The sequence below is a fragment of the Rhodnius prolixus genome, unplaced genomic scaffold (genome assembly GCF_049639745.1).
Source record: "Rhodnius prolixus isolate KJV_2025 unplaced genomic scaffold, Rpr scaffold_3, whole genome shotgun sequence".
In the NCBI taxonomy this organism is placed as follows: Eukaryota; Metazoa; Arthropoda; class Insecta; order Hemiptera; family Reduviidae; genus Rhodnius; species Rhodnius prolixus.
The window spans coordinates 20,739,742-20,767,354 of record NW_027411603.1 but is presented as its reverse complement, the minus strand read 5'-3'; the positions used below and the strand labels follow the sequence as shown (position 1 = coordinate 20,767,354).

Below are 27,613 nucleotides of genomic sequence, written 5' to 3'. Positions count from 1 at the left end.
TATAAATTGAATTCTGTGCTTTCATTATTTAGTAAGAGTAACCCATTGTTACTCACGATATTTGCTAATAGTTTCGTCATTGCATTTTAGTGCATTAAATTATTTTACCACCATCTATTTGATCATTTGACTGTTTCCAAGTTATATTCAATACACCTTAGCTTTATAGACCATAACTCTTTATTAATAAAAATTGTTAAGGATTGTTAAGACCCTTGGTTAAAGAGCTTTGCGTTTGAAAACAGAACAAAAGACCGTTCCAAAGAAGTTCAGCAGCTTTAATTTTTTTGAAAGAAGTATAAATGCTGTTCTCTACTTAATCAATAAATTTACTTAATTTTATATAATGGAATCGTAAACTGGGACCAAAACAAATACAATTTTTAGTAAGCAGAAAACTTGATTGGTTTCGATCAAACATGGTGTCTTTTGATAACTGAGAATGAATATTTTTTAGTTCCAGCCAACAACTTTAAAAAGTTTAATGACGCCAATTAATTAACCAGTTACTGAATTTAAGTTTACCAGATCTTAATAACTCCTAATCAATATTTGTAAAGTAATATCGTTGGTTTTGTATGTGATAGCACGAATATTTTCCTTTTATCTTCGAAATAGGAAATAAAATGTTTTTATGAGGAATTAAAGCAACAAAATTATTCAACATTCAGCGAAACACATTAAAACAGTAATTAGTATTTGATTTGAAAAGTAATAATAATGGTTTCTGTTTACAAAATATCAATTCCCTTTATATAAACTATTATTTTACAAAATTCATAACTTTTCACACAAAAAAAACGATGTTATGAGATGAACCAATAACTGCCATTAGAAATAACGATCACATCATGCAAATATAACAGCGTTTTCAAATGTTATGATAAAGATTTTTGTATAAAAGTTTTACAAGCATATTATGCTTGATCAAACGAGCTTAATTTTACAATAATTTATGTTCTGTTATATTTTTAATTTTTAATTGGCGTAGACAATATTTTTTTGAAGTTAAAAAAAAAGTACGCAGAATTTTGTCCCAGATCTGTTCAACACTATAAATTATCTTGATCGATTTTAGGGCACAAAAACTATTTTTTAATGTCTTCGCGACAAGAGTTCTCATGTTTTGATGGTCAGCTAGGGAAGGGCGTACAATAAAGGGACATTTCAAAGTGGTTTGGTGCACCAGCAGTTGAATGCCCAAATTTACTACGTTTTTCATTCCGATTTATGGATTTATGGCTTATTATATTTGTTTATTTCTCTTGTTATTAATATTTAATATACGTACTTATATAAAATGAAAATGTATAGAGAATTTTTAAAGCATGAAATAATAGTTCTTTCTTGATGTCGTGGAATATTTAATAAATTTCTAAAATGTAAAGTTGATTATATTTTTACGTGTCTATCTTCAATTATATGTTTGGCATTGCGGAGATTTATGAATTTTCTGTATTTTACTGCATTTTCTCTTCATCAAGTTCGTAAATAAATGGAAAAATGATTTTTTTTTTGTACACATTTGAAATGTTAAGTGAAAAATTGGAACTGCTATAATTACAGAAAAATTATTGTAGAATCTTCTCTGCTAAACTACCTGAGCAACTTTTCATAAAAAATGACTATTTAATCAGTTCTTGACCAATAATTTAGTCAGTTTTTTCTCAGAACTTGGTCACATAGTTTAGCCTTGACATTTCTGTAATTATTCTGTAGTTGTAGCAGTTCCAACATTCGCTAACTTCTCGCTTTTAACATTTTCGTGAAATTTGCATACGCTTTACTAAGGTCACTAGCTGTAAATTTTTATCAAAATTCCTTCAAATCAGATAGCATCTAGTCCATACAAGGTTCGTGCCCTGTTCTATCCTATGGAGTAAGCGTTAAGAATACTGGTGGTTTGGGAGATTTCTCTGGGCATGTCTTCAAGAACTACGCAATAGGCGATGTTCATGCAACTTCAATGAGGAAACAGCGGCTACAACTGTTTTTAAGTTTGAAAGAAATTCTTGCCAGACTTCTTTTTCCTCACAGAATTCTTGGCTCTGTGGTATAACTGGATAAGTTCAAAAATGCTCTTCCATGGTATAGATGGAATAGATATTATTTTTTTTTATTATTGTAGTGCAAATCGAATTACTGTTTACTCGGCAGCAAAGAGAATGTCAGTAATTTAACTATTGACCTAGCTGAATGAAATCTTCTGATAAAAACGACGAATATACGAGTAAAAACTTAATTAAGTGTAAGGAGGAATAGACAGTAGTAAAGGAAAATTCAAAAGATGAATATTTGTTGAAGTATTACTCCAGGAAACTTTTGATAAACTGAATTTTTCCAGAAGCACCTTAAGGAGAGTAGGTCCTCGTAAAAGGTAACAGAATCTCCACAGAATGGCAAACCTCACAGGTCATGCGCTGTCCTTGAAGATTTTTAGCATTGAGGAAAAAGAAGGAAGCTCTATCATATTATCATCGTGGCGTAAAGGCGTTGAGTTTTTGTAGAATTATCTTCCCCGATCACCAGATCTCAAATTGTTGAATTCTTTTCCCCTAAAAAAACAAAACATTTTAGGACAAAGCCTGGATTCTTTGACTAAGATAACCATTAAAAAGGCTATGTGACTGAAATTCCATATGGAATATAAGCAGCGTTTTCCAACCTTTTTTTTTGACTCGCGTACCACATGGTAGTACATCATGCTAAATTGTACCATTTCGTAAAAATGATTTTATTTCGTGAAATTTGTTATTTCGAGTGTGTTATTTTATTATTATCTATATTTGTGTAGAGATACAATGTATCTGTTACAAAGCAGTTCAAGTTCATGTTCACTTTATAAACAGTAAGATCTTAGTTTTTACACTTTTTTTAAACAAAATCTTAAAAATTATTAATTAATTTACAAAATTCTTCTTTAGGATTATTATATTTGTGTCCAACTCTTCTAAATTTATTTCTTTTAAGCATTCAACTACCTGTAAGTACCAATTAAATTTAATGTTGCTTGAATAGAGCTTAATCATTACAATCCAGTCTCTTTAAGCAGATTTTTACATAGTTATCATTTAAGTTCTGTCACATGATGATTCTATTAAATTTTCTTAATCTTTTATCGATAATGATGTAGCTTTTCCTAAATTTTCTTTATAGAAGGGGTTTGAAATTCAGTTATCATTAGTGTTTTCGGGTTTTGGAAAATACTCGCATGAAAGACAATTTTAATCCTGTTAAATGTGCTATTATATTTTCTCGTATATCTTGAGGCAGACTAACCTTATTATTGTACATATTAACAACTTTACTGTATAATATTATTAATTAAAATAATGTTTATGTATTATAGGAGAAAACGTTGACATTAGCGACATTTGCGCCCGGCTAACGGAAAAGTACCCAAAATAAAATTCAACTAATAAAGTTGGGTAACATTTTTTTTTATGATACCCATTCAAATACAGAGTTTTTCTAGCCCGCTACCACAACACCTTGGAGCTACCCACTTCATTCTCTCTTTTACTCGAACTCCTTGGTCTCCATTGAACCTAGCTGGTCCATCTTAGAAGAAAAAGAGAGAACGGGTAACTTATAATAAGAATAGGAATTAAAAATTTAGCAATTCGCCTATATCTGCTGCTTTGACTTTCCATCTATTATATTCTACACTCCTTTTAACCTCTACAGCTGCTATCTCTAAAACATGTACATAATTTTGTACAGAACAGTCAGAACTCTCGTTCTTCTATGATATCTACGTCTTGCACATTCCATTCTAAATTGACTTCCTTCCAGTTAAATATACAAACCCTTTATCTTAATCAGGTTCCATCTTGAAATTACTGAGAATATCTAAGATTTTAATTAAGATATAAGCTTATTTAGATAATAATTCAATTACTACGTTTATTTCTGTTGATGAAGTTATTTCAGTCTCATAAGATTTATAAAGATGATTCAGTTTAGATATTGTAACAATAACCCTCTATTGGTTTGATATTTCATCCCATTGTCAATTTGAGAACAATCTCGCATAGTGAATTCATCTAGCTGATGTACGAGTAGTTAATTATATTTTGACATCTAAATAAGTGATTTGTCTCTCTCACTCTCTCTCTCTGTACTGCATTGTTTGAGTTATTTACTAGATGTATTGAATATGTATTATATTAATTAAATTCTGCCTCTACCATAATTCTTTTATTTACTTCTTCTTACTAAATAAACAATTTAAACCATTACAAAATGGTGTCTACTTCTTGATACCGGGAATTTAATGGAAGTATTCATTTTAGGTCCCCTGAGTACGAGAATATTTTTAGGAAATGATTCGTCTTTTAATTCAGCCCCTGGCGGAGGGTACCCAACAAGCCAGGGAGTTTATTGATTCATGTTCCATCATTTATTTTACAAATACTATTTTATACACAACTATTGTAATTACATAGACTTATAAAACTAGTTGTTATAAAAATTATAATAATGGAACAGATGACAAATATAGCTTGATTAAAACAAAAAAAAAAAAAATCGGTTAGCTATAAAATAATTATTAAAGGTTGTTATAGTTGATTGTTAAGTAAAATATGAAGTTTTCGCAATCCGTAATTGTTTTTTGGCGCATTATACTCTCATTTTTAATTCGTTTCTTGGTTTTCGCTTCACTTTAACTTTGTTGTTATCCTTTGGCCTCAAATTTTAAATATAAAATAAAGTCTCTAGCCTCGATCGCATTATTTAAGTATAAAATCGCTCCTGATATATTGTATGATAGATTTATGTTTTCGTTTAATCATACTTTTGAGATTAGTCTTACACTAGTTTTTTTTAAAAGAAAATAAATTTTCTTCCCACAATTTAAAAAAGCGTGAACAAGAGGAATTTCTTGTATCGATGTTCGAATATCGAATGTTATATCGAATTTTTTGTAAGATATTCACTGGAAGGTTTTAACAACGTTAAGAGCGCTATGTAGCCAATTAATGGTTGCCAAAGTGACTAGTGAGAAACCTTTCATTCAGAGAAATTACTTTTCAGTATAACCTACGTTATGTACTGGGGGCTTCCCAGTACTATAAGCGCTTCGGATTTTTCTTTTATTTCAAGCTTTTAGTTAGCAAAATTTGGAGAAAAACAAAATGAGAAGAGTAACACTGAACTAAAATCCGGGAACTCCAGGTTAGAAATATCGCGCTGCCTTTTTTTATATTTTGTGGCGAGAGAATTCTCTGTATTCCTTTATCTTTTATTATCTAGAATAATTCCTGTTGCTAAAACTGGAACTCCGTTCTTGCACACTCGTCAAATTTGGATTAGAAATTTGAAAATACCATCAGTTGCACTATAGTTGTGGGGTAAGAAGCATGATATCAGTTTTACTACTAATTTTTTATTTTTTTGAAAACGTAGAATATACCATTATTTACTTTGCATTACTTCTTGCTCAGGAAAATGCTTGATGTCTAAAAAAAAAGAAAAAGCTGTCCAAGTATAGTAGGACCACAATATTCATTCCGCATAAATATTCATAAACCAAAAGGGCAGCACCAAACCTCACTTTCACCCTTTAGAATAGGGTAGAACCTAACCCGAGGAAATTTTAATACCTGTAGGGTAATTTCCGGATCTCCTTTAGTACTCTTCCTGTGACTTCTTCTGCCTCAGCTCTTCTAGGTCTGCTAATAATCTTTATACGCTATCTGATGTAATAATTCAGTTCTTCCTTTTTATTCTCTTACACCTTGCTCTTGATTATTTCCAAGTGGCCAAAAATCTGATGTGTACATTCATGTCACTTTCTCTTTACTCAGTTTGCTGGAATTTTTTTTTCCAAGAAAATTAGAATTGACACCAAACAGTAGTTTGTTCAATTTAATGAATTCATTTTCTAAAAATTAAAAACATTTTTTACTAATTGGAAACTCTTATTTGCTTTTATTTTTTGAAAATTTTGAATTTGGTAACAAATTTTATCCTTATTTTTAATAAATGCTGCCCAAATTCTAAAATGAAATGGCCTTTTAGAGTTTCCCACCCTATACCCTCACCCTAAGCGATCTTATGCGGATCTCCCCGGTAAAATGCCATAAATAGAAGATATGTAACTTCAATTCCATTTCATAAAAACATGGTTCCGGTTGAGGGATTTTTTCAAGCCCGGTATTTTAGCAACTTATTATCTTTTACAGTATACAGGGTGAACCAGTAAGTATTTATCCATAGGCCTACTGTGTGTAGTACATCTAAAGTGGAGTTCAATGACGTATTGGCCAACTTCATATTTTCCACTGTTCTTGAGTGACGTCGCTTTCAATTTTTTGTCTAAAATCATTACTTTCTTCCAATAAAAATGTTATTACTCAGAAAGTTTTAGTCCGAATTCGATTCTGATGACACGGTTAGAAAAACAGATAAATTTTCTAAAAATTGATACCATTAAGGGGTTATAGGCAGTCAGAGGCGCAAAAAAAAGTCATTTTTTCAAATTTTTTGGGGGTAAAACGTGTTTACTTTTTTATTCGGGAACTTTTGCGTCATATCAGTCTATGTTTAAAGAACTTATTGTAATTTTTTCGTTACAAATTAATAATAATTGTACTAATGGCGAATATTTTAATGCAACACGTCAAAAAAATGCAACCCTCTCGTGGACATGATATCTTGAGACTGGATCATCTGAAATCAAAATTTCGAAAAGATTTAGTTAGTAGATGACTTTATCTCGTACTTGACCAAAGGATTTAGAAAAAAATTGAATTTTTAATTTTTGGGACAACTTTAAAGTTTGAGTCACGATTTTCACTAAAAAAATTGACCATTTTATGTTTGTAAAACAAGTTCTATTCATTGAAAAAAAAAAAATCCTTCGTCCAAGTACGATTTTAATATGTGTAAAAGAAATACGTAAAATTTCAAAAAGATCGGTGCAGTAGATTTTGAGATATCGTGTCCACCGACTTTGAAAACTTAGTTTTGAGAAAAACGCGTTTAAAGTTTTCAGCGGTTATAGGTTTGCGAATAAAACCTGGATAATCTTTTTTTTCAACTTACACAGTGTCATCGATTCCAGGCCCATAAAATAAGTCCTCCATGTCTTCCAAAATGTCCAAGTTTTCCGATTTCTGCTGTCTGCGTAGGATTCTTGCCTCCCGCGTAGCAAGTTGAGCTCTGTGCTCAGCGATGGTAATTCGAACGGTCGGGGCTTGTAAACACTTTCACTCTTACAATTTTGCTCGGATCGACTTGAAATTTTAGGACAACATTCCTGAGATACTACACTTTAATATAAAAAAATAAAAAATAAATCGATTTTTTCAAATTTCTGACTGCCTATGACCCCATAAGAAGCAAAAGTTATTCTCCAAGCAGCCTAAATCTTCCTCCGGATGACGTCATTCATTTACAATATGTGGCTATCTTTCCCAAGTTGTACTGGCCAACTCACCCAACCCAGTGGGGATAGATGGCCAAATGCTATATTTTTTTCTGAATTTTTTACCTTATCTTATGTTTGTGAGCGTATGAGGTTTCCAAAGATAATAATAAAGTAAGCCTAGTCCTTACCAAAAAATTATCAGGCACCCTCCAAATAAAATGGTGGCCATCTCACCCTACTTTACCCTACTACACACAGTAGGCCTTTGGACAATACTTACTGGTTCACCCTGTATAACTGACAGAGACGAACCTTAAACTGAAATTGATCATTAGAGGTTTTTTAAAAAAATGTAAAAATAAGATCTTTTTCTTCTTTATAAGACTAAATTATCATAAAATCGCCGATAAAATAAGTTTCAAGAAAAAATTTGACAGAAGCAAATATCTTGTTCATTTTGTATCTTTCTTAATTTTTAAAGCAGCAGCTAAGTGCATGATCCGATATTTATAAATGAAATTTTATTCGATTCGGAATATTATTTGACAGGTCCCGCTTTGTTTGCCCCCAAATATTGAGGCACCTCTTTGAAATTATTAATAATATAAACATTTTGTAATTCTTAGCCCGATTATGATGACATTTTTAGTGTAGTTTTTGTATTTGTTGTTTTTTTTTGCTTAGGCTTTTAGTCTTTCATTCCATTTTGTACTTGTGTGAGCAACTTATCTCCACTGTCTGTTTTAGATATTGCTTTATTATTTATTTCATCCTTAGAATTTGAAGTTTTAAGCACCATTGAGGCTTATCTTCACTAGTTTTCAGGATCTTCCTCATTTTCGTGAGTGTTTCTTGAAAACATTTTGAGCACTATCATTTGAAGACGTCATTGCTCTTTTTGTAGCCTATTTCTGCTTCATTTAAATCACTCAGCTTTCGGTTTATTATTACAATAAATCCAACGAGGATGAACTTGGACACAGAATTATGTAATCGTGCGAAGTAAGGTTGCGTAATGAAGTCGAGAAGTTTCTTGAAAATGAGTTATGGAGTGTCGTGCGCTTTATTACAATATAATTGCACAAAAAAACAAGATCAGTTATTACTATTTTAACATAAATGATTAATTATCGATTAAAAATTAAATGCGTCATGGATTTATTGTTAAAAGTATCGTCAGTTGAAGCAAAATAGAATACTCCTGGAACATTTAGATCGAAAAGTGCCCAATCTGGACACTGATGGATAGGTCTGTCGAGCTACTCTATCACTGGTGCTTGCTATTAACGGCTAGCAGAATTCTTACTTACCTTCGCCAACTCAAGTTTGTTATTTATAAGACCCGAATTGTTTAACTGATTGTCATCCTAAATTACCGTAAGGTATTAAGAATTTATGTTACTTATTCTCTCCTTTCCAATATTTAATTATTTCTTATCAGTGTAAATATTTTTTTCTTGTTATTTTAGAGGAATTTCCATTTAACTCCATTTGACTGATGAGTGCGGATTTCTTTCTAGATTGAATGTCATTTTTCTCAAGTAAAAAGAAATATTTTGGATTCCAGCTTCAATAGGTATTATTGTATTTTTTAAAAATTATTATTATATAAGATTAATAGTTCCATATTCCATGTTCAGTCTTAAACACAGCATATCCGTCTCAGAATGTATGCCAAACAAGCGATCAGAGCTCCTCAAGTCACTCAAATCTTAGCTTGAGTTCAAACTTATAAAGATGTTTGATACATGAATTTGAAAGAATTAAACTTTTCAATTAATGTGAAAGGCAATCTCAATAACACGCTATTCTGTTGTCACCTAGACTAGAAAAATGTAAAAACTATGAAAATGAAGCAGAATCCGATAAAGAATGGTGCGAAATCTGATCTAATGGTTTAGGCAAGATATTTTTGTTGCTAATATTTTGAAAATAAACTTGCTTTTTCTTCGTATTCTTTTGTTCAGATGAGGTTATTGATAATAAGTTTGATTATTGATTATATTTTGAACATTTGTTTTCTTAATATTATTCATCATTTTCTATTGATACTAGCCCAAAGTATTTCCCAAAACTTCGGCCCAAACGCCATCAGACTAAAATCATCAAACTGATCTTTAAAAAAAAACAAAAAAAAACAACAAATCACTTAAAAAATGTACTCATCTACGGATGATGACCCTGTTGAGTCGCGCAACTTCTTGCAAAGACAATTAAATTGTGAGTTTTGTTTATCAAAAAAAGTAAAACTTTTTGGAAAGCTTCAATTCATCAATGAAGAAGAGTTACAATTATTTGATTTTATAAAGTTTCTTCTTACAGTCAGACATTAATATTTCATAAACTATCGTATTGTTCAATAACAACAAACAGTCTTTAATCTTCTACATTTTATTAATTAGAAATTATATCTATCTTTTCTCTAGCCTTATCTTCCCTGCTGCTTTTGTACAATTAACACATTTTTCAATTTGATACAGGATTATGTGGTGTTTCATTAAAAGATTATGTGGTGTTTCATTAAAATATTATGTGGTGTTTCATTAAAAGATTATGTGGTGTTTCATTAAAAGATTATGTTTTCATTAAAAGATTATGTGGTGTTTCATTAAAAGATTATGTGGTGTTTCATTAAAAGATTATGTGGTGTTTCATTAAAAGATTATGTTTTCATTAAAAGATTATGTGGTGTTTCATTAAAAGATTATGTGGTGTTTCATTAAAAGATTATGTGGTATTTCATTAAAAGATTATGTGGTGCTTCATTAAAAGATTATGTGGTGTTTCATTAAAAGATTATGTTTTCATTAAAAGATTATGTGGTGTTTCATTAAAAGATTATGTGGTGTTTCATTAAAAGATTATGTGGTGTTTCATTAAAAGATTATGTGGTGTTTCATTAAAAGAAATTAATTGGTAGTTTTACAATTCACTTTTTGTTTTTAATTCAATAAATACTCTTTACTTGTTTCTTTTTTGGTTGAGTGCGGACTTTTTCTTACTAAAAATAATGAGCAAATAAGAAGTTATTAATCCTTTTATTTTCTCAAAGAAAACTAATGACCCTAAAAGTAATATCTGTATATTCATTTGATAAATAATAATTGAATGAAATGATGGTAAAAATGTTTAAAATATTTGATTTTTTGTTTTGTTTTTTCTTTTATAATCTGGTCATAAACCATAACTGTCCTGGAAAGATATGACTGAAAGCATACTGAACTCCCATGTTATTTTCAACAAGGATAGATGGAAAATCAATGATAACGTTCCAGACGGTGTACCACTAACAGACCAGATGTGTAACAGTCGCATTGATGTCATAGTTTATTGTAAGCTAAAATAACTTTTAGAGAATATTCTGAAAAATACCTTCCATATATATTTTACCATCAGAATTTTCGTTCTAATTATAGCCTAGTTAGATTAGCTTGGACAATAATGGTTGAAAATTTAATTAATTTGTATATAAGTATATATTTTAAATAAATTCACCCTTTGAAAGAATTTTATTCGTTGTGCAGTTTTCTCACATGGACGAAGAAGTAGCTGCTGGTTGTTACATTTTCCGGCCCAAAAGCATTATTATTTCTATATTTCTATCTTAAGATTAAGATTAGAAAAATGGGACGGAACCTACGCCCCACGGCACCGCAGCCACTAGAGGCTTATTGTGCGTTCCCCTTTTGAGTCTAGTAGTTGAAACCTCCCCTTCTAAAAATGTTGAGTATTTTCCCTACCAGTTCTTTTTGCGCTACAATCTCTTTTGGTCTCACAACGTTCCAAAGGTTTCATAGCGCAACCGCTCGATTGCAACACAATCGAACAACTATCTATTAACTATTTAATACTAACTATTTCTATCTTACTAGTACGATCAGTATTACGGAACTTCTGAAATTTCAGGTATCAAGATTTCAAGCTGGAAATGCATGTAGACGCCTATACCACCATTCACATTGTCGTTGGTATAGTTTATTGGATTGTTGATGTATTAAAAATGTTGTTTTGATAGTAAGGGAGGTTGTTTAGTCTTGCATATATCTTGTTTATATTAATTTAGCCATAATTTAATTAATTGCCATACCATTAATAAAAAAATGGAAAAATTAATACAAATTAAGAACAGAATATTGTTTGTTGAGGAAACAAGAACCATAGTCTCTATCCAGCTATGAGCAAAACAGTTTTAATTATGCAAACTAGTTAGTACGCATGATAAGGACCTTTTCATGAAAAGTAAATTTAAATAAATTTTTGATACCATTGACTTTTGAAAGGAAAATTTCCTTAGAAAAGTGAACATCTTCATCTCTTATTCATTGTATATTTTCTTCCTTCTACTAGCTAAATAATGGACAAAAAGGCAAAACAAAGAAGTTGGTCCGCCCAAGGAAACTTGCCTACTCCCAATAATCTCCTTACTTTCATTTCTTATTTTTCCATACCTACTTCCGTTCAGAATACGATAGGAAAAGGAGGGAACATCATAGATTGGTGTTTTTTCTTCTTCCATATTTTGTTCCAAGTTCTTTGTTTAGTCTCGTTGAAGGCGCATCCCATTGGAGGTAAAGTCAAAATCAATAACTTTTAAGGAATACAAGGAGCATTTTCTTGGATATTTCTTTTCTGTTATTATGCCCAAATACTTACCGATTCTCTTATACTTCAGATAACATACTTATTTCATATTTTTTTTACGAAGGTCATGCACGCTTACACTAAAAGGCTAATCTTCTTACCTTGCGCTTAAAACTGTGTTCTCAACGGTGAAGTAAGTTGAATTCTTAACATGTTGTAAATCCCTAATATCTATTTCCAATACTTCTCTCCTTACACCTGCGTTCAACTGCTTTTACCTTGATACATTCCTTTTGTATTTTTTATTTTTGCAGTAGAAAATAGTTGATCAATACCACATTTATTATAAGTTTAACTAGTTTTCTTATTATATACAGTGGAACCTTGCATAACGAGCACCTCTCTTAACGAACAATTCGCATAACGAGTAAAACAAATTGATTCTTATAGCGAGCGATGTTTCGCATAACGATAGTTTTCTAATGACATTTCGCTGACTGCACAGTTTTCGCTGACTCATCGAAAACTGCGCATTCTTCGATTAGTCATTCCTGTTTACGCATATGCGTTTCATATTCTCCACGTATCTAATGCATTGATACAGTCGAAACCGAACTTCACCGAATGAGTGGTGTATAGGGGAAGTCCATATAGTGATGTGTTTAAATATTATTGTGTTTATTTTGTTATCCCTCTAACAAAATGGCTTCGAAAAGAATTAAAATAACGTTAGAATTGAAACGTAAAATCATTGAGAAACGAGAAAATGGTGTAAGTGTGGCTGATCTAGCAATTATCCCCTTTTATTTTAATTTATATAAAAAAATTGTTTCGCTTAACGAGTATTTCGCGTAACGAGTAAGGTTCTGGAACGAATTATGCTCGTTAAGCGAGGTTCGACTGTAATTTTATTTATACTATATTTCTTATATCATTTTAAATAAGTCAATGAAAGAACTGAACAGTGGAGATACTAAATCTCACTTTAAAGTTCTTAGCAACTGTTATTTATGGAGATAAAACACTTATAATCTTATTTTAAATGGATTTTCATCCGTCCTCATACAATAAATTCCTAAAGCATTGGTTGTCTCATCAAAATCTTTGCTCAACGAGTTCACCAGTAGGTGATCTACTGCGGTAAAAGTTTTGAGAATATTTTTGGCACTGATTTTTGTCTCCATCATCTTTAGTTCGTCGGTGTACCAGAGGTATCGAAGCTGTCCAATGTTCAAAACCTGCGTTTTCTTCTTTGACAGCCTCTTTCATTTCCAAAAGCGTTTTTTTACCATAGAGATGGTTACAGATCTATTAAAATAATTTAAAAACATGCTCAATCATTTTTTATAAGTCATTAAAAGTTAAAAGACAATTACTATATAATCGCTCATCACTTAATTTTAAAAATCATGTATCTAACAAATTTTGAAGTTTGGCATGCGTTCGACCTGGCGTGCTAAGAGATAACCTCGGAAATTTTCTAACAGAAAGATATACCCTTTCAACTTTTGTAACATCCCTGATGATGGAAATTTTAAAATAAATCAATGCTTCACTTGCCAAATCGATTAACTCCATCAAACAAAAAGTTGAGAAAAATGAGAAACTAGTATATATTGTTTTTTAAAAATTCCTGTTAACCAATAGATTCAAAAAAACGATTCAGACTGTATTGCTGCAGATGTATCTTTTAACTAACGACATATTAGAAGAATAAGATGGTTTATATCGTTTTTATTATGACAATTTTTACGTGATTAAGGAAGTTAATCGATTTGGCGAGTGAAAGAAAATGAATAATTCAAATTCAGACTTAAATTTATATTACAGGAAAACTTCATTATATACGTTTTTTATTAAAGATTTTAGCAAAAATTATTAATAACTATTCTGTTACAAATACTACAAGTATTATTACTTAGTTTAAATTGATTCTTCAGCAATATAAATGATGTCTTCATCGTTAGGTGTATTTGAGCCCCTGTCATGTTGATTTGTCCTTAAATAATAATCATGTTTAATAGATGTTTTATAAGTCGTCAATTGCGTTGTATACAGTGATTTAACTAAAGTATTACAATTTACATTAGAGTATTAAGTTAATCAGATTGGCTTCTGAAATAAATTATTCATTATTCAATGGCTAAAACATTTTTGTCATTTAGTTGGGTTAATACTTATTATCAGCAAAATTTGTTTTGATTATTATACAGTTAGGAGTCAATAAAACGTTCAGACATTAAAATTTAATAAAATTCAGAAAGTGGAGTTAATCGATTTGGCAAGTGAAGCATTCGACTTTTACCTGCTAAAAAAATCGCGATAAAACAAGAATGAATAAAATATTGCCCTTCAACCCCAGATATTCCTTTACAACTGGAATTTTTTCCAAGTTATATTAATGGTAGGGCTCACTATAAAATAAGTTTTGTATGGACTTTATCGTCTAATCGCAAAAAAATAACCTGAGCCAGTCATGCTTTCTTTTTATTAAACTGAAAATGAGTTTAATGTTTATTTTATTATTTTTCTTTTGGTTTCTAAGGACTTAATTGAACAGAATTTATATCAACTATTCTATAACTTATGAGGGCCAAATTGAAAGACTTATGCTAACTTACGTATAAGCCCTTGGCTACCAAACATCCATAGGTACTGGTCGCATTAGAAGGTTTGGGGCATTTATTTTAATATGGTTTTAAACTACAGTAGTCGCATTTTAACACTGGTTTATTGAAAGTTCTGAATTGTTCTATAATAGATTAAAAAGTTAGATTCCCATTATATGAGAATGACTCCTAATAATAATGATAATGTAGAAGGTAAGCTCAATTCTCAGCTAGTACTTAATTGTAATGTTCAAAACTTTCCACTCTTTGCAATGGAAAACTAAATTGAGTGAAAAAAAGTATTTTCAAAACTTGGAAAGTTTTGTTTACCTTTAAAACGGATGTGCTGTCAAAATTAACTTAAGTGCCCATTTAGTCCATTAATAACTACAGCTTGTCCAAGGATGTTTGCTTAAGCGACACAATACTCTATGTTGCTCTTAAACTTGTCTTTCTTTTATTTATATTTTTTTATTTCACTAATAATTACAAGATCCATTAAACTTTGTATCTGTTTGAATCATTTTTGCGTTGAATTATGTTCACTGATTCATTGACATTTCGAATGGAATCTAAACTGAAATCTTGATTTATAGATGGTGAAGATACAGCTGTAGACTCTACTCGTCCTGTCGGTGGTTTTTTAGTGGTAAAATTAGAAGATATTTTTAATGATCATAAGTTCTTCACAAAGTGTGTGCAGAAGAACTAATTATGGATCGATAATTGAAGCTAGATAACCTCTAGTTGACAGTAGGTTAAAAGTTAGTTAACGTGACTGCAATAATTTCTTTGCAACAAATAGGACAACGCTCTAATAATTCGAGGCTACCAATTTATTTGCAGCACATCTTACTGTATAGAAGATTGGTAACTGCATGAAATTAAACTATCAAACAAGCTCTATATTCTGCAAAAATTAATACTGACGAGCTTTTTATTTATTTGTCAAAACATAAGAAGCTTATACTTTTTTTATCTTGCATTTTCTGTGATCCACAAAACTACACAGCCTATGTGGTTAGCATTTTACGTGTAGCTTATATTTACTCTTTGTTACAAGATCACAATTGATATTATATTTAACTTGAGGACCTCAAGATGCTTCGCACATCTTAGCCGGAGAATTCAGGTACGATGAAAACTCTTTAAAGAATCATGATGAGAATACAATACGCTCTTTCTCGCCTGATTGTGTCACATGATATATCTCCATTAATAATGCAAACTGGCTGCTTGTCGTACGATTGCAGAAAATCCTAGGTTCCCAGACCTACATTTGGAAATATTATATACTCAGAAAAGCTTTCGAACGGAGCCGGAATGATTTTATTTAAGTTAATACTTTTAAGATTCTTAGCATCCATTTTGAAAAATTAGGTACATTAAATTAGGTAAAAAGCAAATTACATTACTTTAATTGTAAAAAAAAGTGATTATACCTTAGTTTAGGCTAAAGCGGACATAATGAAGAAAGAATGGAAACCGCCAGAGGTGCCTTGTTATTCCCGTCTATATAAAATGTACTACGGAATATATTGTGTGTAATACGACCAAAGACAGCAAAAGAGTTCTTCAGGGGGACCTGAACCTCGGGAAAGATTACGAAGGTTTTTCTGGGCGGGATTTCTAAGAAAAATAGGTTGAGTTGATTATCTGTCGCATTTTTTTTAAAGTTGTTGTTAGTAAAATTGAATATTTAACTCTTATTTAAATTAAGTGTATGTTCTCGTGCACTTACACGAGTTGCACTTAAAGTTCAAAATGAAGTTGAGTATCAAAGCACTTCTTTGCTCCATTTAATCCACAATTCAAACTTTTAGGAATTTTCTAAATAAGTATACAAATTTTTACAATTATTATTTTATAAAATGGTGATATAAATTAGAAATAATTTTTTTAGGTACTCTAAATGCTAATGTAAGCAGTAATAATTATGTAATCTGGGTAATAAAGAAGTTCTGCTGACAGATGTTCCTATCTCTTTTTTAAATTACAAAATGATGCTAAAGAAAAGTGTTAATGAATGCTAATATAGAAAGTTGTGTCAACTAAAAATCCATTTTCAACTTATGTTGTTATTGTGACGAAATATCAAAAAACTTGAGACAAGTAAATTGTAAAGAGAGTAGCCTTTAGCGAATGCCTAAAATATCAGTTGTGGCTCCTAAAATGTTTGTGCATAGAATGGGCAGTTTTTATTTTCACAATATTTAGAATAGAAGAACTGAATCCCCCAAACAAAATACCCCATTTATAAAAAATTAAACTAAAGAAAAACTTACTAAAGGCATGGTCAATACCAGAAAATATTTAAATAAAATGACTGACTTCAAAAATAGTTTGGAATTTTACTGATAAAGTTTGGAATCAGAAATGGAATTGCTAAAATTGATGCAATATTATTAAAATGAATTTTAATGGCTCTAACAAAGATCCTTTCTTGAAGAGAAAATCCATTCTCGTCTTTTTTAATGGATAGCAAAGAATTAGATAACATTCAGGTTAAAATCAAGATGAGTTCTTTTTTTATTTAAGCATTGCAAAAGCGAATGTTTTCCTTGGATAATGATTTCTTTTTAGAATGCTTTCAATAAATAACAATAACTAATCTATCAAAAAGGAATCAATTTACAAATTGAGAGACTTTCTAAAACTTGTAATTTTTATTTTCCGACCAAGTCCCAACTGTAAATTTAATACTTGATAAGTTTTAGTCAGTTTTTAAATTATATTGAAAGAAAAATTGATCTAACATTTTGATCAGTTATTAAAATTCAAAACAATGTTGAGATTACTTAGTGGTTAGTCTTTTGTAATTTTTGCTTTATTATGGAAGAATATATAATATATAGTATTCAAGTCTCTGAATTGTTAAAATTAGTCCAGGGACATTCTTTTTGTCTTATAGTTGGCCTCCTTACCGATTTAAACGCGCGAACCGATTTTCATGAATGAGGTGTCATTCGATTCGGAATTTTATGTAGATGTGCCTTTTGGGGGTCTCGACGCTGTACATCGAATGGGAGAGGAGTTAGCCCCCTTTATGTAAGGCCCCCTACAAAATTATTATTTCTAATTTCTCTGTAAATCTTGGCCCGATTTTGTTAAAATTTGGTAGGATCATAGGGTTATGGCTTCCCTACGTACCATTAGAACGACATTCTGCTCTTACATTTGTTAAGAGGAAGTATAGCAATCGTTTCAAATTATCGAGACGTGAACCGATTTTCATGAATGAAGTGTCATTCGAATCGAAATTTTGTACAGACTTGTACTTTAAAAGTCTCGACGCTATGCCTCATAAGGAGGGAAGTTTGCCCCACCCAAATAATAGACAAAAAGAAAAATCTATCCAAAAGGTACAAATATCTCCTTAACAAAAACTTACAGTTTAAAATGTCAAGTATAAGGGTTGATAAAAAGCCAAAAGGTACACAAATCAGCAGGTAACCAACATTTCATTCATACTTCATTGATATTATTTAAGTAATTTTACTGCATTAACTTTTTATTAAATTTTTTAGAATTTATTAGATGTCACAGACCCTTATGCTGGCCAGTTCATTCATAATCTGTGACATCTAACAAATTCTAAAAATGTGAAGGAAAAGTTAATGCAGTAAAATTACTTAAATTTTTATAACTAATTATGTTGATATTACTCACCTTTTATTATTATATCAAAAAAATTTTAATGAATGAAATGGCCAGCATAAGGGTCTGCGACATCTAATAAATTCTAAAAAATTTAATAAAAAGTTAATGCAGTAAAATTACTTAAATAATATCAATGAAGTATGAATGAAATGTTGGTTACCTGCTGATTTGTGTGCATTTTGGCTTTTTATCAACCCTTATACTCAACATTTTAAACTGTAAGTTTTTGTTAAGGAGATACAGATTAGCATTGATGTTGAGGCATTTTGGTGAAATATTATCTGAATGCAACATATCTAGAAAAAATCAGGTGCTGAATTCTTAAAGAATTTCTTCAAAATATAACAAGTGAAAAAAAAAAATTAAAAATAAATACTTATTGGAAAAACTAATATTTATTCGAGTTACGATAAAAAATAGGAATTTATTTTATTTGTCTTTAATTATTTTAAATTTATCTTACAAAAATAATGGTTTTGGTTAAAAGCAAACACCAAGGTACAAAAAGATACATGAGATGTATAGTCTATGAATTCTTTGGCTGAAAAAGATCAAAGTAAGGCGCTAACATAAATACTAACACAAAGTTTCAAAAAGAAGTGAATTTGGTGTCCCTTAAAGGCTATTCTATTGCCAAAGTAAGAATAATAAAAAAACATTCCTTTTAAAAAAAGTTGTGAGTTATAAACTTTATTTTAGTGATTACTTCGTCTTATTTCTCATTCGTTAAATAAAAATATGACGCCATATTCCTTGGCGTTTTCATGATAAACCAAAATACACTGAAGTACTGTCATGAGAATAAAGGTTTCAGTCAAAATTTATTACGAAAGAGCTTTTTTTGTTTTATAGATTTACTCGTATTTGCAATTTCTGCCACTTATCTAATGATTCTTTTCCTTCTTAGTAAATTCTTAATTAAAAATGTAGTTTGTGAGACTCCCGAGTTTAAAAACGAAAAAATCTGGCATGAACGTGCTTGAAATTCTTTTTTTTACAATTCTAGTACAATATTTTTTTTCGAACTCTGAATTTTGAACTCATGACACCTTAATGGTAATTGGACTTAAAGAGCCTACATAAAAAAATAGGCATTATTCTTGTAATTTATTTTTGTTTTCTTTAATTCTAACTAACATTATTCAGATGTTCATTTGCCCCTGGTCCAGGATCCCCACTTTATATCTACTCTGCGATGAAGGAGTTGGGGGTTGGGGAGGGGGTGGGGGTAGAGGGAGACTACCTGCACAATGTTTAGGGAGAGGGGTAAGGATAACGTAAACCAGAGGCGGCTGGGGGACCTGGCTCATTTGCCCCTGGTCCAGGATCCCCACTTTATATCTACTTAAAACTGCACATTATGCAGACATTAAACATTAGAGGGAACGTATCTCCATCTCTCCTCTTGCCCTGAAGGAATTTTGCTAGAGAAAATTTAAATTGAAGTTAATTATTTATCTATACATTTGCCTATTATTCTCTGAAAAGAACAGTGCATTTTCAACAGAGAACAGTGAGTTGCATTTTCAAAATAACTGAGAAAACTAAAAAAAAATTCTATTCTGTAAACTATGAAATGAATTTGCTTACAACTTGAAATTTTAGCAATGCAATTAAACTTTCCTTCTTAATATAATAGAAACAGAAGCATAGATTGTATTAAGTTAATACTTTAAAGGGCAGCTAAAATCACCACCAACTCTCTCTGAAATCAGTTACCACAAAATGTTAATTTAAGGTTTTCTGTTATAAATTTGTATCCAAAGATGGAAAATGTAATTATAATCCGTGTTTTTGGTAAGTAGCAACGTTATTATTTTTTCGTAACTACCAGGTGTTTAATTAGCTGTAACCTTCATTGTTTCGTCATTCCTAAGTACTATTTATTTTATTTTTATTATTATGTGTGTACTAATTAGGTTTAAATGCAATTCCACCACTTATTAAGGAACTAACAAATCTTTATAGTTAGTAGATTTAGACTTCACGCTCCAATAGAGCGCTCATGATAGAAGCACAGAAAGCATATGAAGAAAGATTGTGATGTATTGAACCCGATTTCTAGATGTTGGCCTTCTATCTAATGTGATGGTAGGATATTTAGAATGAAATACTTTTGTAATCTGTCTCCGAATCCAGCATCCATTTATTGTTGTAAAGAGCCATTACTTGTCTCTAATCTTAGAAAAATTCTAAATTTGCATTGAAAGAAATAAAGGAATGCTGAATGAGAGAGTCTGTTTGTTCAATATAACTGGGATATTTGTTTTTGAATTCTCTTTTTTCCTCTTTAAGAATTACATACATGTTTATGAGAGAGTTTTTACTTTTTATGAGTTTGCATCAAATCGTACTATGTTACTGTACGTAGGTTTAACTCTTGAATTATATAAATTTCTGTATTCGGGTGCTTTTATTTGATTCAGTTTTCTATTATATTTGTTTTCGACTGAGACGAAGACAGACCTAAATTAAAATCATAAGAGATTGATTATTGAGTTTTGCTTTAAAAATGATTCATTTAAAAGTTCATTAAGTGATCGTAATCTAATTAAGAAGACATCTCTTCTTCACTTTGAGTCAAGTTTTAGTGTTTTAAAAGGAGAAAAGAGTTACTAGAACTCGGTTGATCCTATGATCCAAATAGTGGAACTTTATCTTTTTAGTTGCAATTTCTGTATTCATTTAGTTCATGTTTAATAAATCATAAAGATGTTAAAGAGATTCTAAGGTTATATGAAGGTTTCTGGTAACGAAGAGATAGTAGACCAGATTAGAGATAGTGGTACCGCTCTGAGCACAGTTTAAGAAAACATCTTTTAACGAACAGGGGTTTTGTCTGGCTTTGTACTTTCTATGAAACGGTAGAGGTAACACCAATTTTAAGATTGATTTGGTCGCAAGGAAGCTAGGTTTAGATTTTTGGTCAGAAAGAATATAGGTTGACGGAGGAGCTTAGGTAATTACGAGGGTCGTTTGAAAAGTCCGTGCAAAGTAAGAGAGATAGCACTACTGGTGCGTATCGAGGTTATGTTTAGTTAGTAGCATCTCTTGGAAGAACACACACCATGTTTCAGCCAGATCGGTCTATTTCTTTGTGTTTGGTATTCGTTTGAATCGAGGAAGTCGAGTGATTTTCAAAAAATAGACGAAAAAGAATTTCGTGTGTTGATTAAACAGTACTTTATGAAAGGCAAAACGCCTGAGGAGACTAAAGAGAAGCTTGATAAACATTATGGTGACTCTGCACCTTCGATTAGAACAGTTTATAAGTGGTTTCAAAATTTTCGGAGTGGCCGTATAGGCACAAGTGACGCTGAACGTTCTGGACGCCCTGTTGAGGTTACTACTCCAGAAATCATTGATAAAATCCATGATATGGTGATGGATGACAGAAGAGTGAAGGTGCGTGAGATTGCTAGTGCTGTGGGCATCTCGAATGAACGGGTACATAATATTTTGCATCAACATTTGGACATGACTAAGCTATCCGCAAGATGGGTGCCGCGATTGCTCACGCTTGACCAAAAACGAAATCGTGTGAAGTGTTGCAAGGACGGTTTGCAGCTGTTCCAGAAGAATCCGCAAGACTTTAAGCGTCGTTTCGTCACTGTGGGTGAAACATGGATACATCACTACACTCCTGAGGCCAAAGAACAATCTAAACAATGGGTTACCAAGGGGGAATCTGCGCCAAAAAAGGCGAAGACCGTTCCTTCGGCCGGAAAGATTATGGCGACTGTCTTTTGGGATTCGCAAGGAATAATCCTCATCGACTATCTGGAAAAGGGTAAAACTATTACAGGTGCATATTATTCATCGTTATTGGACCGTTTGAAAACCGAGCTGCAAGAAAAACGCCCACGATTGGCCCACAAAAAAGTCCTTTTCCTCATGACAACGCACCAGCTTACACCTCAGCAGTTGTGGTCGCAAAATTAATGGAAATAGGGCTCCAACTCGTTTCACATCCCCCCTATTCTCCAGACTTGGCTCCCTCGGACTACTATTTATTCCCCAATGACTGGCGGGAAAAAGATTTTATTCAAACGAGGAGGTGATTGCAGAAACGAATGGCTATTTTTCAGACTTGGACAAATCCTATTATTCAGAAGGGATCAACAAACTAGAGCAGCGTTGGACGAAGTGTATAAGCCTAAAAGGAGACTATGTTGAAAAATAAAAAAGGTTTACCCCAAAAAATTAAGTAGTTTTTATTTTTGCACGGTCTTTTCAAACGACCCTCGTAGTCTATGAAACTATGAATAATCTATGAAACTTGAGTGGCTATTTAAACCCAGAGAGGTTTTTAGTTAGCGTAGGGTTTCCTTCCACGCCCTTGAATTATAAAAAAAAATCAACATTTTTAGAATAAGTAAAAATCAAATGTGAAGAGAGTAGACACTTTTTTTGTTTTTGTAATAGTAAAACTATTCTAAGAATAGTACAAACTTTAATTTTAAGTATGTATACGAGTAAGTACTGTGTATAATATAGCAATAAGTTAATAGCGAAAAAAGAATAGTTTCGTCAGTTACTTAAATCACTTGAATAAAGAGACAAACAGTTTGTAAGCAATAACAGCGGATCCGAATTTGAATGAACTGATGCTTTTGTAAGCAAAATCAATCTAAAAAAAAGTCAAACTAAAGCTGATGCACTGAAGATGAATAAAATATTTTCACATTTGATACAAAAGCTCGAGTTGAAGCTTTACAATGGCTATTTTTATTTTCTTCTATCAACAAAGTCAGAAAAAAACAAAATTAATTAAATCCTGAGATAAAAGTAAGAGGAAAAATTAACGAACAATTATTAAGAAATTTTGCATTATCAAAATTAACGTGGGTTGATGAAAGCACCAAGATGGGAGAACTTTAATAAAAATAAATTAGAAGATTTTAGTCTGCAAATTTTTGGACCTGAAGTAGATCTGAGAAAGTATGGTGGAATTTCATCTCTCACACTCTTACTGTTGGCCCCAAGAATGCGAGGGCAAATTAAGAATATTACAACTTTGTTAGCCATGCTCAGCCCTTTACCCATACTTAGATGTAAGTTATAATTTCTTCAGTTTATATTTAAGTAGAAATCAACTTAATTAATTGTACTTTGTATTCCCGTTAAATAGCTAACATTATTGTAAAAGTTACTTCAAAGGTTATTGGAAATAGCTTCCACCTGTTTTATTAAAAATTTAATTTTATAATCTGAACAATTTGCAACATCTGTTTTTAATCTGTTTTTATTTCAATAAATAACTTCTTGAAACTTGATATTCTTACAAATGCGTGCTAAAATAAAGCTTTTATAATGCTGGTAATGTCGAGCGCGATAAGTTAGTGTGTCTAGTCAAACTCCATAAAGAGTTTTGATAAAGGTGCACCATTATTCCGAAAGGCAGAGTTTGGAGTTACCTCTTCTGGTGTTTTTTCTTGAACTACATTTACTGGTAGATACTTTTTTTTTTTTATTAGAAATTATCCCGCATTTGCAGAGAAATAGTTGGCATTGTTCGGTTTTAAGACCACCTTGTAGAAACACGCTTTTTCTTGTGGAATATTCTCTCTCAGGCAGTCATTTAAGTATGCTTATTTAATATATTGGCTATAGAATTAGTAATAATTTAATTTTTATTGTTTAATTATGAGTGACCACAATAGAGGCTGAATAAAGGAGAAGTAGCGGTTAAAGATCTAAGCGATTCCGCAAGAACGTAGTTCATCCCTACTGGGTTCTATAAATTATTGCTGAATGTGTAATTACTGCACCAAGTACTCACTACAAACAAATTACCAACTTATTAACTCTAAAACTAATTTAGAAATAATTCGAGATTAATTGACAACATTGTCTCCGTAAATTAAGGAGCGTTTATTTGATATTGTACGTAATATTAAATTGTGTAAGTGATTGTGATAGCGAGAAAAGAAGATATTTAGTGTAAATTTCAATTTTTTGTCGTAATTTTTGAACATTTAATTATAAACAACGTAGTTTTTGAGAACTTCCTTATGAAGGTAATACTGGTTACAAATTATAAATTGTCTGTCTACTTTGTTATTTAATTAATAAATGTAAGCAAAACTTGAACATGGAGTTAGGAATTAAATTATTTTTCGGTTGAATGTTGCGCTCGTATTTTACCAAGTGCAAATTATCAAACTAAATTATTTTTAAAATAATTTTGTGCTTTTTACCTCACTTTATTTAAATTAATTGGTTAGCAATAAATAAAACAAATTTTCTTTTTACGCAATAAAAAATAAATATTGTTTGAATCGATTTTGAATTAACCAGTTTTTTATTAAAACTGTCCGGTAGGACAGTTGTATAAGGGTTGACCATCAAAAACTGCATGAAAAAGTGTAACGTTGAAAAACACCCAACTTTGACAATTTTTTTCTATTTTTCTATAAAAGATAAAATTCCCAAATTTTCTTTAAATCTTACTCCAAACCATCCTTTATAACTGTAATTTTTTTGCAACCACCCAGATCTAATAGGTTTCGAGAAAAAAATTGCCGAAAATGAGCAAAAACGGCTTTTTCAAAAAATGTTCTTGTTCTTGTTCTTCTTGTTGTTGTTGTTGTTGTTGTTCTTGTTCTTGTTACCTTTTTTGTAAACAACGTAGCGCCTAAACGCGTGAACCGATTTTCATGAATGAGGTGTCATTCGATTCGGAATTTTATGTAGATGTGCCTTTTGGGGGTCTCGTCCCTGTACATCGAATGGGGGAGGAGTTAGCCCCCTTTATGTAAGGCCCCCTCCAAAATTATTATTACTAATTACTCTGTAAATCTTGGCCCGATTTTGATAAAATTTGGTAGGATGATAGGGTTAGGGCTCCCCTACCTAAAAATAAAGCGACGATCTGCTCTTACACTTGTTAAGGGGAAATATAGGAATCGTTTCAAATTATCGACACGTGAACCAATTTTCATGAATGAAGTGTCATTCGAATCGAAATTTTGTACAGATTTGTACTTTAAAAGTCTCGACGCTATGCCTCATAAGGAGGGGAGTACGCCCCACCCAAATAAGGCCCTTTCTAAAACTATTATTACCAATATTTCTACAAAGCTTAGTCCGATTTTGATAAAATTTAGCACGAAGAAGTGATTAAAGCTCCTCTACGTGGCTGTGAAGTGCCATCATGCTCTTACACCTACTAAGAGGAAGTACTGCAATCGTTAAAATTATCAATGAGTGAACCGATTTACATCAATGAATTGTCGTTCGATTCAAAATCTTTGCCTTTTAGGGAGAAGTGCTGTAATCGCAGTTTATTTTTCTTGCTCCTCTTAAAAGGAAGTACTGAAATCGCAGTTTAATTTTGCTATTTACGAACAAATACCTTCCTATTTTATTCAAAACGCTTTCTCAAAAAAATGGTTATTGAGGATGGTTTGGGGACGGCAACTATAACCATTCTTTAAAAAGATCTCTCCAGTGGTAGTTACGGTTCCGATTTAACACCTTATCAGGTTATAATGATAGAATAGCTTATTCCAAATTTTAAAAAAATCTGTAAAGCAGACGTAACTTTGCTAATAGACAAAAAGGAAAATCTATCCAAAAGGTACAAAAATCTCCTTAACAAAAACTTACAGTTTAAAAAGATAAGTATAAGGGTTGATTAAACGCCAAAAGGTACACAAATCAGCAAGTACCCAACATTTCATTAGTACTTCATTGATATTATTCAAGTAATTTTACCGCATTAATTTTCATTAATATTTTTTAAGAATTTATTAGATGTCACATACCCTTACGCTGGCCAGTTCATTCATAATAGTTATAATTGTGATAAAATGTATATTATATCTTCGTATAAATAGGTACTTTATTTTAACTCTATTCCAAATTATTCTTCTGATTTCTCTTTAATGTGCCCTTTATTCTGAAGTTGTCACATATACATGCATGTTAAATTAGAAAAAGACAAATTTAGAGTCGGCTACTGTTTAAATTTGAATCACGGAGGATTTAAAACAATATTTCAGTCTTGAATTCGTCTTACCGAAATATTCGTGAGGACAAATAACACACAGTTAATAACAAGTAGATTATTCAACATTATTTATTCATTTCTCAATTGTAATTTAATTTAGTTCCCCTAATTTTACTTATGGTAAAATACTGGAATAATTAGCTGTCCTAAAAATATGCATATCTTATTTATTTTATATTACATATACACAACATTGTGGGAAGAACACCTAGATGGAGAATGTAATTGAAGAAAACTATATTATTTACGACAAAGCCAGATTGACTACTACATAAAATAACAATTACTTTAATCGAAGAATGAACTTAAACCGACGATTTTTATTTAAAAATAAAAATAAATAAATAAAATCATTGATGTATGTTGGTGTAAGCAATTTTTAAAAAATTTTATGAATTTTTTAGCCTCATATTTTTTTATTTTTTATAACGTTTTCTTTTTCACCTGTAATCAATAGTTTGATTATTATAGATAAATAGATATTACAGTCAATCTAAGTTAAATGGTGTGCTACTTGAAAAAATATTTTGTAGATGAAAATGGCCAGCATAAGGGTATGTGACATCTAATAAATTCTTAAAAAATATTAATGAAAATTAATGCGGTAAAATTACTTGAATAATATCAATGAAGTACTAATGAAATGTTGGGTACTTGCTGATTTGTGTACCTTTTGGCGTTTAATCAACCCTTATACTTATCTTTTTAAACTGTAAGTTTTTGTTAAGGAGTTTAGTATTAATGTCTTACTGTGGCCCAATGTCCAACTCAGTGCTTTACTTTTTTCTGATTCTCCCCAAAAAAATCTTATGTCCCGATCAACATCGTACATTGTGATTATGTAAACAACCTTCATACAATGCTACTGCATTCCTTTTAACGCTATTGCAGTCTTTCTGGTTTCATTATACCTTTGATTTGAATGCGAAGAACGTCTGATGGCGAACTTGTCCAATCCATTCTTAAACAACAAATTCAGTCCTTCAATCAATTTCAATCCTTTAGGTTATGTGATAATCCTTCCAATTCTGAAAAGCAGTTATGTCGCCAACCAAACTCTACATAATAGGGGAGACTGTTGTACTTTGGAACACTTTTTTTGTTTTTTCGTCTGTATATAATATAAATTAACATTTCGAACATTTAACTATGTCTCTACGAAGAGTGTTGTTTAAGCTACAATTTCCAATAATAAATGTTTAAAAAATGTAAATATTAACTGTAAAAATGATGGATCTGACAAAAGATGTTTTCTGTTCCATGGTACAACATGGTCATGTACCATGGAACACAAGTTCATGTACCACGCTTCATGAATCCACGTATCCATTCTTCACCAGCAATTTTTTCTTCGCCCCATGTTGTTAGAATTTT

General features: G+C 31.2%; 1 protein-coding gene and 1 long non-coding RNA gene across 7 annotated transcripts in view; both read left to right on the top strand.

Moving 5' to 3' along the window:
- Positions 1-27,613, top strand: part of LOC141453579 (acetylcholine receptor subunit alpha-like) — a 338,623-nt gene that overhangs the window by 153,524 nt on the left and 157,486 nt on the right. The gene's annotated exons all lie outside the window — the stretch shown is intronic.
- LOC141452992 (uncharacterized) lies at positions 4,905-17,343 on the top strand. Of its 6 annotated transcripts, none has more exons than XR_012457718.1 (4): positions 4,905-5,178; positions 5,257-5,354; positions 8,845-8,951; positions 11,282-11,626. It is a non-coding gene; the product is annotated as an uncharacterized lncRNA (long non-coding RNA). The 6 variants fall into 6 exon arrangements; XR_012457714.1 differs by lacking the exon at positions 11,282-11,626 and adding an exon at positions 9,042-10,531; XR_012457713.1 differs by lacking the exon at positions 11,282-11,626 and adding an exon at positions 9,028-10,531.